At 35.5% G+C, this 18,862-nt stretch overlaps 1 protein-coding gene across 41 annotated transcripts in view; it reads left to right on the top strand.

The window, feature by feature from the left end:
- ZBTB20 (zinc finger and BTB domain containing 20) overlaps nt 1-18,862 on the top strand; it is a 785,665-nt gene that overhangs the window by 323,064 nt on the left and 443,739 nt on the right. The gene's annotated exons all lie outside the window — the stretch shown is intronic.

The following is an 18,862-nucleotide window of genomic DNA, read 5'->3' as shown; positions in this document are numbered from 1 at the left end:
AAACTTTATCTTTTGTATGTTTATGGAGGAGGGAGAGTTTTTAATAGTTTCAAATAAAAAGCCCCTGTAAAATTAAAAACTATTGCCTTGGAAGAATCATTAGGAAGTATATACAAAATAGCATTAATTGATTTGTTGATTCATTTTTACCTGGGAAAAATAAAATGTAGTATTTGGAGTAAATATAAAATTGAATTTTGCCAGGGCCAACCTTATTTAGGACCATCAAAAAATTTGCATAATGGCACCATTTAATAGATCTTTGACTCAATCAGGAATCAGATACCAGAAACTTATTCCAAGTTTCCAGAATTGTTAATTTTATTACTTTTAATATTACAGAAGTGCTCAATTATGCCTTCAATGATTGACAAGTCATGTGATATTTGACCTCAAATCTGAGATTGACCTTTTAATGTTTTTTTGAAAATAGGCAGTTGAGTATAAATGAATGTGAGACAGTAAGTTCTTGATATTTTTGCTCTAAGTAAGGGCAAAATCTCTACTTCTTTTGGTGTGTGTTGAAAAGATTCTGCGTATGCTGGAAGCCATCTGTTTTTATTACTTCCTATTAAAGCTGACAATGAGTTTAGAAGCTTTTTGGGAAATTCATATGACTAACCATAGGAGTTTCAGTAATAATAGTAATAACAACAATACCAACAACAATATAATAATAATAAGACAATACAACAACCACACTTAGCAAATCCAGCACCAATTTATATAAAGTATCATTTTAGATTATTAGTTTAAGAAACCAAATATTAGCATAGAAACACAGAATTAAGTCATATGGGGATTCCCTTCAGTAGGGAAACTATCTATATGTTGTATTTAATCTTTTCTTATTTCTCTGTAAGGCTAAGCTGATTTTTTCAATGCCACATTTTCTTTTACCACTCAAATGCCTTTTCAACAGAAAGCTTATTCCTCTGTAGTGACATTGAAAGGGGCCTGTGGAAATATGGTAAAAATCTAAATTGTCCTACGAAAATTAAGACAACAATAATCTGCAAGGCAAATACAAATATTTGACACTATAGTTGCATTCATTCTGTTCACTTAATTATTAGAATGTATAGAGTATAGATAAGGTTTATAGATTTCACATTTTATCTAGATTTACTGAAGGCACTGAAAATCATACTTATTATGCTTTTAGAGTAAGGTAGTATCATCAAATCTTAAAGTTGGAAGGGTTCTGACTTTGTTTTCTAGACCAGGGATTGGTAAACTGTGGCTGGTGAGCCAAATCCAGCTTGTGTGGCCTCTATGAGGTAAGAATGTTTTCACAAATGAACATTTACAACTGACTTCATAATAGGGACACTGTCTTTGACCCTAATTAAGCAAAATGTTATCCTCTAGAAAAGAATTGTATTCTTATCATTAATAGACCTGTATTACAAAAAATATATTTAATTATTATTATATTTTACATTTTGTTAATAAAATAAGTGTGATTTATGTTAAATAATTTTATTTGAAATTAAAAATTTTAAATTAACTATTTTTAAATTAAATAATTTTATTTAAAAAATATAATGTGATTTGTTTTCTTACTTGTTATGTAAGTACCAATATGATATAGCATTCCTGATTTTTGCCTCTTGACCCACAAAGCCTAAAATATTTATGATCTGGTTCTTTATAGAAAATGTTTGCCCAACCCTGTTCTAGATGAAGAACCTAAAGTCCAGAAAAGCTGAATAATGTTCCCAAGGTATTGGTTAGACCCCTTTCAACTCTGGGTCAGAATATTCTAAAATTGTATGGGCTCTGGAATGTCTGGTTTGTTTCCTAACTCCACTTTTTACTAGCATGTGGATCTTCAGCAAGTTACTTAACTTCTCTTTGCCTCCGTTTCCTTATCTGTAATATTGTGTTGTGATCATTACATGAGAGAATGTATGTGAAATGATTGCAATCGTGCCTTGCACATAGCTATTGCTCAATAATTGTTATTGTGACAATTAGCGTCAATGTATTTCATTAGTTCGAGATCCTTAAGAGAAGGGACTAGTCCACATCTGATCCTGTGTTTCATTTTCTTATCCTAGGACTGAGGGTATTCCATCTCCTATATGGGGAAGAATTGGCATTTATTCACATTCTCATTCTTGCAGCATGATTTGTTCATCCTTTAACAGAGCTCCACGAATTAATCTAAAAAATTATGAACTTATAAAACACAAACATGCATACATAATTGATAGGATTGTTGGGAAAACTTAAACACGGAGCAGTTAAATGGTAGCTACACAGCACACTGCCCTGAGTCCAGCAGATGAGAGTGAGACTTTTCTGTTCTCTCATCCTGCTTGTCCTAAGAACATTTTCACCATATTTAAGACTACTTGAACTGATCACATTTCTTTCAGTGATGGGGCAGAGGGTTGGCTGCTGTTGTTCTTTTCTTTTTTTTTTTTTTTTAATAATCATATTTAATTGTATTCTGTGCTGTGGTGAAGTGTTGTGTTTCTATTCATTTTTTTTTCTATGCTATTCACATAAAACATTATTTGCCCAGCTTATTGAAGCTTTTCATCTACTGCTTAGACTACAAAGCCATGATGCTGAACTAGATGAAATCCAGTGAGATAAATGCCCTATGTATTGGATCATTTAGTGTTTTACCCTGTTAGTCCCTTAGCCTGTGGCAGCTCTAGTTAAGTATATTTTTTCATGCAAAGGAAAAAAAAAGGCAGTTTTCTTCCTCCCTAAGGTTGAAATGAAGGAGGACCACATGTTGTCTGCTTTAATAATTCTAGAGTTTTGGTTTCTAAGGCAGGCTGCACTTTGTGGATGACACTTTTTGTGTGGGGCAGGGGTGTGTGTGTGGAATATTTGTTATAAGGTATAGGCTATAGCTTGAATTTAAAGAAGCACACACAAAAAAAGACCAACTGAAACCTTCACTTATTAAAATGATAAGAATTGGCATTGCCTATAATTGCTTCCTCTGACTCCTGTGTTGTTCGTTCAATTTACCAGTCCAAACAAGATGTTACTTTTCTTGGGCCTGTAGATACAATCTCGCAAGGAGAGCATATTTTTTTTTTCTGTTTCACACATCGTCACCATCATCTTCTTGAGGTTGCTGTCATTTATAATAAAAGATATACTTTAACAGGAAAAAGAAACACTGAGGTAGGAAAAATGCTGCCATATTTAGTCTTAAAGAAATTAAGAAAACAAATGTATTTGTACTTGATGTATCCATAATTAGGTAGGTAGTTCAAAGACAAGATTTTGAATACCAAACAGTGTGTATAAGACCCACATATGGAAATCTACTCTGTACATAAGCAAGACCAAATCAGAAGAAATCCAAGGTCAATAAAAACCACTAGCACTTTATATTTGCCCCAATATAGTGCTGCCATATTTCTGGAATGAGTTAAAGTATAAATAGCTTACAGTATGTTTTCCCATAATATCCAGTTGTTCACCTAACATAGCATGTATCATATTGTAATTATTAATTTAATTATCTGAATCTACTTCTTGGGCAGAATCTACTTTGGTCTTAACCACAATATCCAATGTACTCAGCACAGTTCAAAACCTGATAGAACATAGGTCCTCACATAAGATTGAAAGAATGAATGCATGTATTCATCAATGTATGACTCTTCTAAGGGGCATTGTAATTATTTTATTTATCAGATTGATTGCCATTACAGAGATGTATGCATCAACTACTAGCCAGATTTTCATATATATTGGTACTTTGACTTGGGCACACCTTTGATGTTTATGTCATTCATTCACAGATGTTTTCATGTGTATCTGTGCATCATTTGGTTTCCAGATTAAGTGTACAATGCTCTATTTTCATAGATTTAGATTAATTATTATAATTAAGACTGAGTTCAAATACTGCCCCCTCTACTAAAATTATCTTGATCCTACCAGCTATCAGTAGTTACTTATTCTCTGATGTACTACAGCACATTATCTGGGACTCTTATTAAATTTACTTTTAGATATTTGCCATGGTTTGTTGGTCTGATTATATTTGTACCCCGTGTTGCACTTAGTTCCTCTGCCTGTTGTAAATTGCCACGTAGTAGATGCTCAAATATTTGTGAAAAACTTTTTAAGTTTATTTATTTATTTTGAGAGAGAAAGAGAGAGAGAGAGAGAGAATGAGCAGGGGATGGTCAGAGAGAGACGGAGAGAGAGAACTCCTAAGCAGGGTCTGTGCTGTCAGCAGAGAGCCCAACATGGGGCTCAATCCATGAAACTGTGAGATCATGACCTGAACTGACATCAAGAGTCGGACACTTAACCAACTGAGCCACCCAGGTACCCAAATATTTGTGAAATTTTTAAAAAAGAAAGCTATGGTAAAAAAACAAAAACAAAAAAAAACCTTATAAAACTTAATAGAACTTTAAAGTTCAAATATATATATTTTTAATGTTTATTTACTTTTGAGACAGACAGAGAGAGAGAGAGAGAGATAGACAGGGTGTGAGCAAGGAAGGGGCAGAGAGAGGGAAACACAGAATCCGAAGCAGGCCTCAGGCTCTGAGCTGTCAGCACAGAGCCCAACATGGGGCTTGAAGCCACAGACTTCGAGATCATGACATGAGCCGAAGCCAGACGCTCAACTGAACCACCCAGGCGCTCCATAACTTGAAGTGTATTTTATTCTTACTGAAAGCATTTGTATCCAGCACAGAGGTCAGAGATCCATAACAGCCGTCATTTCTGCCTCAACACTTCCCTCCATTGAGGAGTACCTGTGAGAGCCTTACCTCTCCCTTTGGGGACTGCTAACTAGCCTCCCCTATTGTAGTATTAACTAGTCAAGTAACTTGCTAAGTCATTCATTCAGTTAATATTTTACTAAGCAACTATTGAACATAAATGAATGGAACGATTTTTGTCAAGTAGATCACTGTATAATCAAAGAAAAAAAAGTAAACAGCTAATTACACAGTAGAAGGTTAATTGCTTTGAGACATGCATAAGATGCTATGGGGTCCTATAAGTGGGGCATTTGCTTGCCAGAGAGTCAGCACCTTCACTTGCCTCTGAGAGTGTTCTCTCATGCTCCCACAACATCAGAGGATATGTGCATCCTGCTAAACCTCCCCTGCTCCCTCATTTTCTCCTTTGCTTTTTAAGAATCACCTCTCGGTTGCTTCAAGCCAGAACCGAGTGGAGCCTTTTAGCTTATTCCTTTCAAAAGGATGATAATCCCTGTCTCAAACACATCTAAGCAAACTAAACTGAGGCTTTTCCTCATACTATTTCATTATTCATAGTGAAATGGAATATTGGCATAAATTAAGTTAGGCAACACATTGAAACACAGAATACTTAAGCAAGTCTCATTAATGAGAATACTCTTACCCCCTGAAAATGTTTAACAGCCTTGTGTGCATTATTAGTAACAGCTATTTATTGAGTAATTAGTATGTGCCAGTCCCTGTTCTAAGATATTTATATGTAAAGATCTATGATTCCATCCTCACTACAGCTTTTTTAGTAGTTGCCATTGTTATTCTAATTTTACTGGTGAGAAAACTGAGGCACAGAGGAGGAAATTTGCTCAAGGTCAAGTAGATGATAAAGCCAAAATTCAGTCTCAGGAAGTCTGGTTCCAGAGTTTTCACTTTTAACAAGTTTACATTCTCCTTAGTAGCAAGTAGCCAAATTAAAATTTATCGTTATACAACACTAAAAAGTATTCACATTTTCTCTGGTTATGGGTTAATATTTATTTTAAAATAAATTTTAACCATGGTCATTGTGTTTCCCTTCAATTTGCATGTGCTGGGGAAGTGAGTGGTGATATGCAGTATAATGAGTTGACAGTGACCATGTTAGAAATATAGATCCTGCTTGTTTATTTTTGACAAGTCATGTGATTCTCGAGGGATAAACCTGTTTAAACTGTTTATATGTTAATAATCTAAGCAATTCTTTAAAAAATGGATGCTACCATCTTTGTAATATTTAAACCAGTCTCTGGCAAAGAACTGGATACACATTAGAGAATGAATCTCTGCTTAGTGCCCTACTCCATGAAAAATACCTTCTCTTTTCTTTTTCCTCTCTCCTTCATTAACCTTCTCCTGTTCAGTCTTTTTCTGCTTCTGTCTTCATGTAACAGCCATTTTGTCTCAACACAAATCCTCAAGTAGGCTTTATTAAAACATTCACATATTGTTTCTTCATCTGTAAAATGAGGCATTGGATTAGATGATCTTAAAGTTCCCTATGGGAAGACTGATCTATCTATATATTTGATGATGATCTCGTTTTATTAAGAAAAAAATATAGTAATCTATAACCAAGACACATTATGACAGTCATTGATGTAGAACATTTTTACCCAGAATTTAAAGTCTGATTTTATTCATTATGGATTTTTTAAAATTCACTAAACAGCTTCAAAGAAAAAAAATATTAGCTTTACTTTTTTTGTGTGTGTGCATAATTTGCCTATGTAAAAGGGGCTGTATAAATCTACCCAATTTGAAGATCTAAGTGCATAATCAAGGGGGTGTTTATTGGAAAATTTATACTAAGTAACTGATACCTTGGGAGTTTGATTAATTCAGGTCCCAAGAACATGATGACTAAAATGCTAGAGACAAGTCCTTATCCTTTTAAAAGGTACCCAAGTACATCTTATATCTTCCCAAATGTCCTTGACTCTTGATTTTTAAAGCCCTATTCATCTCAACCTCTTCCCTACTGTAGCAAACTGCATCACACTAAACTCATTCTCCTGTATTTGTTATGACACAGTATATTTGTTATGGAGCAGTGTAGATTATTAGCTTTCAGTATTATAATAAATGCTAAGGGAGTTAAGGTACTTTTGTATTAGGATTTTAAAAAATCCTTACATGTTTTATCTCTTCAGCGCTCAGTATTTTATTATAAAGTTTGCAAAGTCAAATGGGCCAGTCCCCATTGATCCTGGCTACCCATTCTCCTGTACCTTGGGTTATATGATAGCAGTTATTCCGTAAGAATTTACCAGATGTTGTAGAGCTAAGGGTAGCTAGTTAAAAAGAAAACATTCCCTGCTCTTTAGGAGCTTATAGAAATAGGTGGGATGCTGATAAATGAGAATGTTAACAACTGCCTTCTGGGTTGTTGGAAGGGTTAATAAGTGAGTAAAGAGTAACTGTAATTATATGGTACTATGAAAACCTGCAGCACACTCAAAGCAAAGATATGCATTCTGTTCTTCCGAAGATAAGGTGTACATAGTGTTAAAGCAAATAAAACAATGAGACATGGGAGTATGAAGGTAGAATTTATATTGATTGCTCTCCATTCCAGATAGTGAAACATTGAAGTCCTGAGACCTTGAACTGCCTCGGGTCAGGACACAGCTAGTAGTGGTAGGAAATGGAAAAACACAATATATTGGGATTCTCGTTATTCATGCTTCCCCCAAATGTATGTGTTTTTTGTTTGTTCGTTTGTTTGTTTGTTTGTTTGTTTGTTTGTTTTTGGGGTTTTGTGTGTGTGTGTGTGTGTGTGTGTGTGTGTGTGTGTGTGTGGTGTTTTTTTGCCTCCTGGTAGTTTGAATGTCTTGGGATATATTTCTTCAGTGCAATAGTTGTATTAATCATCAGATTATCATTTGCTTATTTTGTTAAAAAATAGAGTTCCTTCTGGTTTTAAACCCACTGTCAAATGAATGTTCTGTGGTAACAATATGAAAATAGCAAAAAATAACCATCTTTTACATGTTCTGTCTTTGGAGTGTTATCCTCAAAAGGAGAACTCAATCTCTATTTGCTTTTCAAAGGTACTGGAGAATAGAGTTGCATTTCTACCTAATTTTCTCAGCTCTTCTGATTTTCTGATTGATCTAGAATCTCTTTTGGCCCTCCAGAACTTTATTTCTTCATCTATATCAGTGACCTAGTCTACAGATCATGTCATGTTGATTATGAAGATTAATAGTTTGGTTGTTGAAAAGCCCAATAGCTGAAAAGAATTACAGGAATTGAGGAGTCTTCCTTGGTCCTTTTTAATGATGCAGCTGCTATAGATTTTTTATCATGAGCTGGAGAAAGTAATAAGCTGGGTGATTTGGTCACACAATAATCATTTTGTTCTTGGGCTTTTCTAGACTTCAGTTATTGTTTTAATACATGTATTTAAAAATTCTTGAGTTTAGGTATCAAGAATTTTGGTTTATCTTTTGGTTAATCTTCAAAAATCTGTTGTCTTTTGAATAACTAAAGGAAAGTTACCTCAAGTGCTGGCGGAGGATCTTTACCTTTTATAGCATAGTGTATATGCACCAAATATCATATAAGCATGCCAAATCAATGGTCACTAAAATTCACTCTACTGATGATTTAGGGAGAAAAATGACTAGTAATACATTATATATAAACATTTATTTTAAAGGGAAAGTATGATAGACTTGTCCTTCTTCATAAAATATGCAAATTTGTATTAGAAAGAGTATTTGCATTCAGAATCCATACAACCTGTTAAATGCCCTCATGTACTCTCTTTGCCCTATTTATTTTCACTCATGACTTGCTGTAGATCAAAAATTCTCTTAAGAAGTCTAGCATCTCCAGGATGTGTGGATGACTCAGTTGGTTAAGTGTCTGACTTTGGCTCAGGTCATGACCTTGCTGTTTGTGAGTTCAAGCCCCACATCAGGCTCTGTGCTGACAGCTCAGAGCCTGGAGCCTGCTGTTGATTCTGTTTCTCCCTCTCTCTCTCTCTGCTCTCCCCCACTTATGCTCACTGTCTCTCTCAAAAATAGATAAATAAACTTAAAAAAAAAGAAGTCTAGCATCTCCATAAAGAATTTTGACATAAAGTCTTGGGATCCTATTTTCCACTCCTCCTTGGACCTTTGGTGATTTCAGGAATGTGCCCAACAGTGGGGTCTTAAAGTTACCCTCTGTATTAGTTTGTTCATGGCTACTTTAACAAATTACTTACAAAGTTGGTGACTTAAAACATCAGAAATATATTCTCTGAAATTCTGGACCAGAAGTCCAAACTTAGTATTGCTGGGCTGAAATCAAGATGCATTTCTTCTGGAGGCTGTAGGGAAAATGCATAACCTTGTCTTTTTTAGCTTCTGGTGACTGCCATCATTTCTTGGCTTGTGGCTGCATCCCTTCAGTCTCTGCTTCCACGGTCATCTTGACTTGTCTTCTTGTGTCGGTGTGAAGTCTCCCTCTTATAAGGTTACGTGTGATTGCATTTAGGGCCCATCTAGATAATTTCTCCATCGCAAAATCCTTAATTACATCTGCAAAGTTCTATTTTTCTATATAAGGTTAACAGTCATAGGTTTCAGGGAGAGTATGTGGGTACCATTAGGTGGGGGAGTGCACATCATCTTGTGTGCCTACTTTCCATCTCCTGCTTTGTCTCCCTTCTCATTTCTACCAGCATCCTTAGCCAGACCAAGAAAGTACAAGAGGTATCCAAAGACTTTACTTTCCTGGCCACCCATACTTTAGACTTTAGATGGAACAATTAGACAAGTAACATGATAGATCCAAGTATTAATACTTTATAGGATTGGATAAGACTAGGTCCATGAGCAGTGGTGTGCAGATTTGTATATTTTCTTTGGCCTGATTCACATAATTTCCATCTTAATCCTAAGGACACTTGCCTGAAGAGACCCAGTTCTGCCTTCCTCAGTGTTAACCTTCCTCCATCATTTTGCCTAAGGCAAGGACATCCCAACAGCTCAATCAAATGTCAATTCCCTGTCACACTCCATTCAGGAAAACTGTATGCTGTAGCAATGGGTCTTGAGTGTTTATTCTTATGCTACATAATGAAGAGGGACATTGCAGAAAGGTGGCTATGGGGAAAACATCTGGAAGAAATAAATTTCCTAGGATCAAAGGGCTCCGTGTGCAGCCCAGAGGGTCCTCAGGGTGCTCCTCAGAGCAAACAAACAATTCTCTTGATGAGTCACTGCAATTTTTTTCTGCCAAAAGCCCACATGTGTTGCAAGATCTCAAGGAAAAGGGGTGGAGTAAGGAGAGAGAAGGAAAATTAAAGAAGGCAATGCAAGTGATTTTTAAAAGAATTTAACCATATGAATGAAAGAAACCCTCAACACTGTATCACTTATTTTGCTGCAGAGTAAAATGAAGTATAACAAAATATTTTTTTAAACACACACAAAAAACCAACAGGGCAAAAAAGGATGTTGGGGAAGAATACGGCACTCTGAAACAACATATTTTTTTGCTCTAATGCATGAAAACTGGCAGAGGAGGGTGAAGCCCAGGACTATGTCCCAAACCCTAGCCAGTGGCATTTTACTGAGAAAAAAAAGTTACTTATGAATCAGTACAGCCATGCTTTGTTCTGCATGAGTGTTTTAATAGAGCGAGTGTAATATAAGGATCAGGTGGGCTCGTGGGAATGGAACAAAAGGTTTTGTAAAATTAAAGCAAAATAATTATAGCTCTAGGTGCAAAGCGAGCATACTCCAGCAGTTGATAGCAAGGACCTGCTCAGAATGGAGAAGGGAGGGGGCATGCTGGAAGTTTTTTCCTTTTTTTTTATTCACTAACAAAGGCTTTTAATAGGTAACAGTTGTAAAGCGTCTTTGAAAGTAATTAATGCACCCACACAAAAATTTATTAAAATGAAAATTTAAGGAATTGTCTAAAGTGAATTAATTAACAAAAAAAGAACATCATGCCTTTCTTATTTTTTAAAGAAGGAGAGAAGGTTAAGCAAAGCAGATTTTTGTGAGATTGGATTTTAAAATGTTCCTGGTTTATTTAGTATCTGAATAGCCCTAAAAAAAGAGAGAGAGAGAGAGAGAGAGTTGGCAGGATTTATTATCCATCCCCTTTAGAAATACTAAATTGGGACAGACATAAAATGGGTATTAATTTGCTGTGTGTGAGGCTCAAAGTCCCTCAAAATTATGATATTTTCCGGTAAAATAACCAAAGTTTTTAAATAAGTTTTCAGAGGTCTGTAGGAAGCAGAATGTAGTGTTCACAAGAGGAGAAAGGTGAGTGTCTTTTTCTCCAGTGGCCTTCTCCATTCTGCACTGCTCTTAACCAGGCCATATCAAGACTATATCAAGTATAGTAGAACTATACTTCCTGTTATGGCCTCATGGAATACAAAAGAAAAGCTGCACAGTGTGTCATTAGTAATTTTTAGTGTATTTTCTGTCTCTACAGAAAAAACAATTAACTGCATTTATCCTGTTTCAACAAGAATTTTTAATCACTATATTTGTATTTCCTCCTATTTTCTTTGGTATTATTTCATACTGTGATATAATTATAAAGTAGGATATGTACAACCTGCTGAGAATTTACCCTTTACCATGAGAATCATTTCTAGTTGATTACAAAAGTATCCATTTTCAGCATGTTGTTGTTATACCTCAAAGAGTTTTAGGTTATGAACTTGAGTAAATCTTCCAAAGTCAAGTTCTAAACCTTCCATGCTTAAAAAAATCATTGGAAGTTATTGCCTTTCTTCCAATATTGTTATATTCTGTTGAAGCCAGAATCTGGCTGTATAAAAATGTGAATAAGAAAGAAAATTAATTTTGGAAGTTACTTTGAAAAATAGCTCTGGTGATGCCATATAAAAATACATAATTGTAGGTTAGAAAATAATTTCCTTTAAAGATACGGTTTTAAGACAACTCATACAGCACACCCTAGTATACATATGATCTTTGAATTTTAGGTATGTTTGCTTGGATTTCCTTTACCTTCTTTTAAGTGTCTCTTAAATGACCATTATCATCATGTCTTTATAAACCTGTGACTATTCTAAGATTTTTCTTTTTCTTTTTCAGGACAGGGAATTTAATTGGTGTGAGTAATGTTACATTAGTAGGATAGTATTCTTGCCTGTGAGGAAAAAGCATATTTGTGAAGCTTCTTGGTGAGGACACTGCACTAAGCAGATAGACAGTCTTATGATCTTTGTCCTTCAGTCCTGTGTCATTTCACTTTCTCTAGGGATATGACTATAAAAAAGAAAATCAAGGGAAAAAATGTGTTTTTAGTATACCAAGAACCTACTATGTTCATAATAGTGGTTCCTGTTCCAGCTCTTCACCATATAATTTTAAACTATTATATCTATTGGCCATAGAATTGGAATGGTATATTACTTGTCTTTTGCCTCTATAACAAATGACCACGAATTTAGCAGCTGATAACACCACAAATTTATTATTTCATAGTTCTGTGGATCAGACTTTTGGGTTGGCTCAACAGATTTCTCTCCTCCAGTTTTCACAAGATGAAAATTAGGTGTCAGATGGCTGGTTTCTTAACTGGAAGCTCTGGGAAGAATCTGCTTCCAAGCTTATTCCATTCCTTGTGGTAGTGGAACTATGGTGCCCATCTCTTTATGACCTGAGGAGGACATTCTTAGCCTTTTGCACACAGGTCCCTGCATCTCAGTGCCAGCAAGAGTGCCTCAAATCATTATCACACTTGGAATATCTCTGACTTCCCCTTTACCTCATCTTTTTTTTCAAGTTCCAGACAGAAAAAATATTCTCTGCTTGTAAGGTAATTAGATTGGACTCATCTGGATTACCTAGGATATTATCCCTATTTTAAGGTCCACGATCTTAATTATATCTACACAGTCCCTTTTCCATGTAGCATAACATTTTTCCATGTTCTGGAGGTTCTGGATATTAGAGCATGGGCACTTTTGGGGTGCAATTAGTTAGCCTACTATAGATGAATTCTAGAGGAATAGATCACCTCTATTATATATTTCTAGATTATTCTGAGTATTCTTTTTTGATCTAGAAGTAGAAGAAAAGACTTGATATGAATACTTACAAAATCTTTCAGTACATTTTCTCCTAACAAACATTGATCCTTATATATCTCATTGAATTTGGTTAAAGTTTTGTTTTGTTTTTTTTTGTTTTTTTCTCACCTGATACATAGAATAATGAGGGCACAGGAAACCAAGCTGATCATTAGGACCTGAGCTAGACTGGAGGTTTTTTTGGCTTATGGTCCAGGTTTTATTCATCAACACTCTTTTATTCTCCATGGTAGAACCATAGTGGTAGTCCAGCTGGGAAAGTGTAGCCAAAAGAAGTCAAGATTGAGTGAACCAGAAATGGGGTTGCTGAAATATTAGTAAAGATGATTTACCTGGAGGGCTGGGATACATGCAGTTATAACTTGCCATTAAATAAGAAAATATCAAGTCTCTCCCTGGTATCTAAGAATGTGTGCTCTGGTAAGTGTAGGCATGGCACAAGGCAAAGTGAAATTAATCAGATAGATGGCAGCATTTCAATTCAGGGGTTGGCAGGTTGGGCTAAGGACACAGTAGTAGGAATCCAAGTTGAATAAGGACCCCAGTTTATAGCTGGAATTAAAGAGGAAGGTTCTAGCACCCCAGGGAAAAGGAACCAGAAATAAATCTTTTGGTAAGGTTGAAGGAAGGGCTAAAAAGATCAAAAGGAAACAAGGTCAAGGGAGATAAGGGAGAGTAACTGGAGATAAGGTTCATCTACACTTCACAGTTTTGCTCCAGGTGGGTTCTGAATTCTAGGATGTAAGAAAGATGTATAAATTGTTTGTCAATATGTGCCACCACTGAATGCAAGATTAATAATAATGAAATGCAAGTTTAACTTGATAGTATTGTTTTCTAATAGGATGAATAAATAAATACACATTAGTTTCCACACACATATGCATGGACGCACACATACACTTGTCAGTTGTAGAGACTTTCCATAATATATTCAATATACATTTAAATATATCTACCTGCACCTCTAAAACAGCTAATATACTTTCTGTTTCACTCTACTGCATCCACCAAATCCTGGTGTGGGACACAAATGTCATGGATATGAACTCATTTGAGGGTATAAAGCATTTTCCTCATTTTCAAAGTAAGGCGACATTAAGTTCCTAACACATAAGTTATGTGTAATGAACATATCTTGAGTGAAATATAGGACAGCAGAAAAATCCAAATACTGGGGTTGTAAGTCTTTGCTTTGCCACATGTTACATATATGATATTAAACGTGTCATTTAATCATTTATAACCTCAGTTTCCTCACTTATAAGATAAAGATAACTCTCCTATTTACTTTCCAGTGTTGGTACTCAAGTCAGATGAGTTAAAGATACCCTGAGACATTTAAAGATTATGAAATACTATGAAAATTATTATGTTTTAAACAAATGTAAACAATCCTCACTATTACAGTTATGGCATGGTCTTTGTCTTCAAATATGTACAGTCTAATTAAAATGTTAAAATTAGTTTATTATTCCTTTTTTTTTCATTTTCATTACCAGGTCTTCTTCATGTCATTTCTTATGTGTCTGATGAGTTGCTATTCCCAATATTAAGTAGCACTGGTTTTCAATGCTATTGTATATGTTAGAGCTAATATTCAAAATCAGAACAGTATTACATGTCAGTGCATTACCGAAGGCAATTAACAGGAGGAATGTAAAATTAGTGATTAAAAATATACAGAATGACTATAACATTATAGATGTTTCTCTATATTTATCTTTATTTTTGTTAAATAGTCCATTACTGAAGTCATAATTTTCTCTGTTATAAGTTCCAAAAATAATGAAAACAATCAAAAGCTTAAAAGTTGACTTGGGGACAAGGGACATCTTTTTTATGGATGTGTTCATTGGTTGGTTTGGTTCATTTTATTTCTCATTTCTCCATGTCCCTATCCTCACCTATTTATTTTGGCTTGGTCCTGATTCTAGAGCTAACAGATCTTTACATTGAAGTAATGGATGATTGGAGTGCAGGGATCAGTTCAGAATTTATATGAACCCTTTGAAAATGTATGCAAATGTACTTTATAAGTATGTATATGAATATGCTTATGTATACTTTATATGCATTTGTAAATATGTCCTTTCTTTCTCCCTTGGAGAGGATCATAACTTTTTTATTCTCAAAAGGGCACATGAGCTTAAAAACACTTGGACCCAGTGCATTTCAAATTCTGTACCTAAGTGAACATTACTTGAAAAGAGAAATTTTCCTCCTCCACTGCCTTTTCAGCTATTCCAGTTGTGTCTCAAACATTTGGATCATGTAGGTAGTGAGGAAGGAAGATTAGAGGGCCAGCCTCTAAGAAAGGGATGAGAGAGTACCTCTATTAGTGACTTTCTCTCTTTCTTTCCTTCTTTTCCACTTTATTACTGTCTTGCTTTTATGCTCAATCACTCAATCATTTTCCCTCCCTTCATTCCTCCTTCCCTCCCCCACTACTTTCCCTCCCTCCCTCCCTCCCTTCTTCCTTCCTTCCTTCCTTCCTTCCTTCCTTCCTTCCTTCCTTCCTCTTCCTTCCTTCCTTCCTTCCCCTTTCTCTTTCCAATTACTTTTCTTCAGAGGAGAAAGTTTGAGTAAGCACTACTTTGAGTAAGGGCCAAAAACATTTTTTTTAATGCTATAACATTATCCCTTTCCTCATCCCCTTCTCATTTATTTTCCCATTGGTGTGAATTTATTCATTTTACTATCATCTCAGTTTGGAGAGCATTCTTTCCTATCCACCAGAAGTAGTGAATCTCTCCAAAAGGCATTTCTATAGCAGAAAGCATTCAGAAATCAGTAGAAAGAAAAGGTAATACCCACATAAAAAATATCCCTCACCTTCCTTTTCAACATTTTCATTCCCTATTTGAACATAATTACCTAAGCTTAAAATTTCCCCCAATGGAAAAAATAAAATAAAACAAATAATTAAATTGATGTGTGAATTGTTTAACATAGAAAATAGATGAAATTAAACTGTAATTCTTCTATTTAATGATATAATTGACTTATTTTTGAGATGTAGATAGGGACAGCTCCAGCTTCTATGAAGAAAAGAAAAAGATTACAGTTTTGACCATCCTGAGTAACAACTTTCTATTACCATAAAGAGTGAATAGCTCTCTTCACTTTTTCATTTCATCCAACATCTCTGTACCATCATTAATTTTTTTTATAGAGAGAATGAGCTTGGGAAAGAAAGAAAAAGATGATTGTTATTATGGATTTCTGTTGGCAGTTGAAAATGTTGCTCTGCAGAGTTTTCCCTGTACCCTGTTCTTGTAGGATTTGAATTTTCCAGTTGGATTGACTTGGCTGTCAAAAAGTCAAGTTGATTTTTCTTTCCCAGATTAAGTTGATAATTGGCTGAATAAAATGTTAAGAACAATTAGCAGAGGTAGGATTTTAAAGCTATTTAACACAACAAACAAACTTTATGGTCCTATTTTATCCTTGTTTATTTTTTATTTTTATTTTTTGTAACTTCTCCAGGGAACACTGTAGAAAGTTATAGCTTCCTGTCCATGAAGTATTTTATTTCTTCCTTGACCTACCTGCCATAACTGCTTAGTTTACGCTTAAAGAAAAAAAAAAGTTTCCATTCCACAACTGAATCCTTTTAAAGAAAAATCAAGGTACAGCCTTTCTTATTCACACAAAAGCATTCAGAGCACTAGTGTTAAAGAAAGCTTAATTCTTGGACTAGATGTTTTTAACTTTCTTCCCGTTCAGAATACAGGATTACTACTATCTCTTGTCTTTGTTACCACCTGCAGGACTTTTTATCATTTTCTGTGCCCATTTTAGATTGTTTTAGTCTCAATACCAGCTAGCCTTCTTTCATATTTTCTTTACGATTGTTTCCACTTTTCCTTCGCCTCAGTTTCCTTATTTTCCCCCATTTCTCCCCATACTTAGAAATGTGTGTAGCTTCTTATCTGCATGAATACTTGTTAATTTCAATCTAAACTCAAATTCCATTTCTTAATAGTTCCCTTCTACGTAGGCAGCCTCTTCTGTACTGATAACTTCTTGTGGTAACCATCCCACCCTCATTAAGCTATGTATTTTAAATGAATAAAAAAAAATAAGTTAGTATTTATCAACCTGGCTAGTAGAAATGCTCATTAGAGGCTGGGGAGTCTTTCTTTGGTATCTTCTATGGAGTGCACGTTGCTTTGTCTTTTTAGTGAAGGTGGCAACATTTTATTGAATTAGCAAAAGTTAAAAACTGTATGTTCCATGTATATTAGTCTCTAGATGCCACTCAAACATTAAGTGATTTATTTATTTAAAGCACATTAATGACATTTCTCTTTGCCGTCAATCTTCTATTTTTCAATCTTCTTAAACAAAGTGTTCTGAGCATGGTTTAATATTTACATCACGATTCCTCAATCATCATCATTGTATTAGTTCCCTAGGGCTGCTAAAATAAAATACCACAAACTGGGTGTCTCAAACAACAGAACTGTATTGTGTCTGAGTCGTGGTGGCTGAAAGACCAAGATGAAGCTGTCAGCATGGTTGGTTCCTTTTGAGGGCTGGGAGAGAGAATCTGTCCAATGCCTCACACCGAACTTCTGATGGTTTGCTGGCAATCTTTGGTTTTCTTTGGTGTGTAGAAGCATCTCCCTGATTTCTGCCTTTATCTTTTTATAGTGTTCTCCCTTTGTGTGTGTCTATATCCAAATCCCCCCTTTTTATAAGGACATCAGTCATACTGAATTAGGAGACTACCCTTCTCCCATATGACCTCATCTTAACTAATTACATCTGTAATGACCCTGTTTCCAAATAAGTTCACATTCTAAGGTACTGGGGATTATAACTTCAACATAGCGATTTTGAAGGGACACAATTCAACCCATGACAGTTAGGAACATTATTTTTTGTGTGTCAAGTTCTATCACATTGATTTTTGAGAGACTCAATTATAAACATGTTTGCAAGGTATACATAGCTCTCAGCTTTGGATACTTCATCCCTCCCCTCCTCTCTCTGTTTCCTCTTCATTCAGAGATACAGAGGGGTTATTGCTTACAGTTACCATTGTGCTTTCTTCTGGAAGTGTCCCATTTTCCCATTGAACATGAATGGAGAGTCCCAAGAATTGTTACTGTGTATTAAAGAATGTATTGGTTCTAAATTAAAGTCTCACTGATGTGTAAAGAGGAATTTGGGCAACAGTGTATATTTTATAACATCTTTTTAAGTTTTTCAAGGGCTCTATTTTCCTTTTCTGGGTTCTCTACCATGTTAAATGGAGACAGGCCTATAAGTGAATATGAGCTTGCTGGATAACTGAGGTATGAATGTATAATTTTCTCCTGATACATATGTAAACTAAAGAAATATAGCTGATAGGGGTACCTGAGGGGCTCAGTTGGTTAAGCGTCTGACTTTGGCTCAGCTCATGATCTCACAGTCTGTGAGTTTGAGCCCTGCGTCAGGCTCTCTGCTGACAGCTCAGAGCCTGGAGCCTGCCTCAGATTCTGTGTCTCCCTCTCTGCCCTTCTCCTACTCATGTTCTATATATATCTCTCTCTCTCTCTCTAAAAAATAAATAAACATTAAAAATTTTTTTTAATATATAGGTGATAAAAATATTGGAAGTTGAATTATTTTGACTACTAGTTGCCCAAGATTTTACCCACTACTGTAGGAGAATCCAAGTTCTCCTTAGAATCCTATAAGGTGTGAAATCTGACTAGAAGGAAATTATGCTTTTTTGTGATGTGTATGGGATCTATCCTACTGAGAACGTTCAATAAACCTGTTACTAGCACAGCATCGTGTTGAAATCAAACACCGTGAGTGGGTAAGGAAATGTGCACATTCAGCTTTTAGCAGGTAGTCGTCCCGCACCCCCAGGTGCAGACCTACTGGGAGCGGCCCCTGGGGTCCCCAAGGTACCATGCCATTGAGCTACCCTCTACGGCAGGCTCCGGTTTTGGCAGGCATAGCAAGATCGGCTCTTTGATCCTTGGAGTGGGTCCTGCCACAGTGAGTGACTCTGTCTTACCCCTCCCTTTGGTCATCA

The sequence above is a fragment of the Panthera onca genome, chromosome C2, assembly GCF_046562875.1.
Source record: "Panthera onca isolate mPanOnc1 chromosome C2, mPanOnc1 haplotype 2, whole genome shotgun sequence".
NCBI classification, from domain to species: Eukaryota; Metazoa; Chordata; class Mammalia; order Carnivora; family Felidae; genus Panthera; species Panthera onca.
Note: the sequence above shows the minus strand (reverse complement) of the source record. Positions and strands in the feature narration are given on the sequence as shown.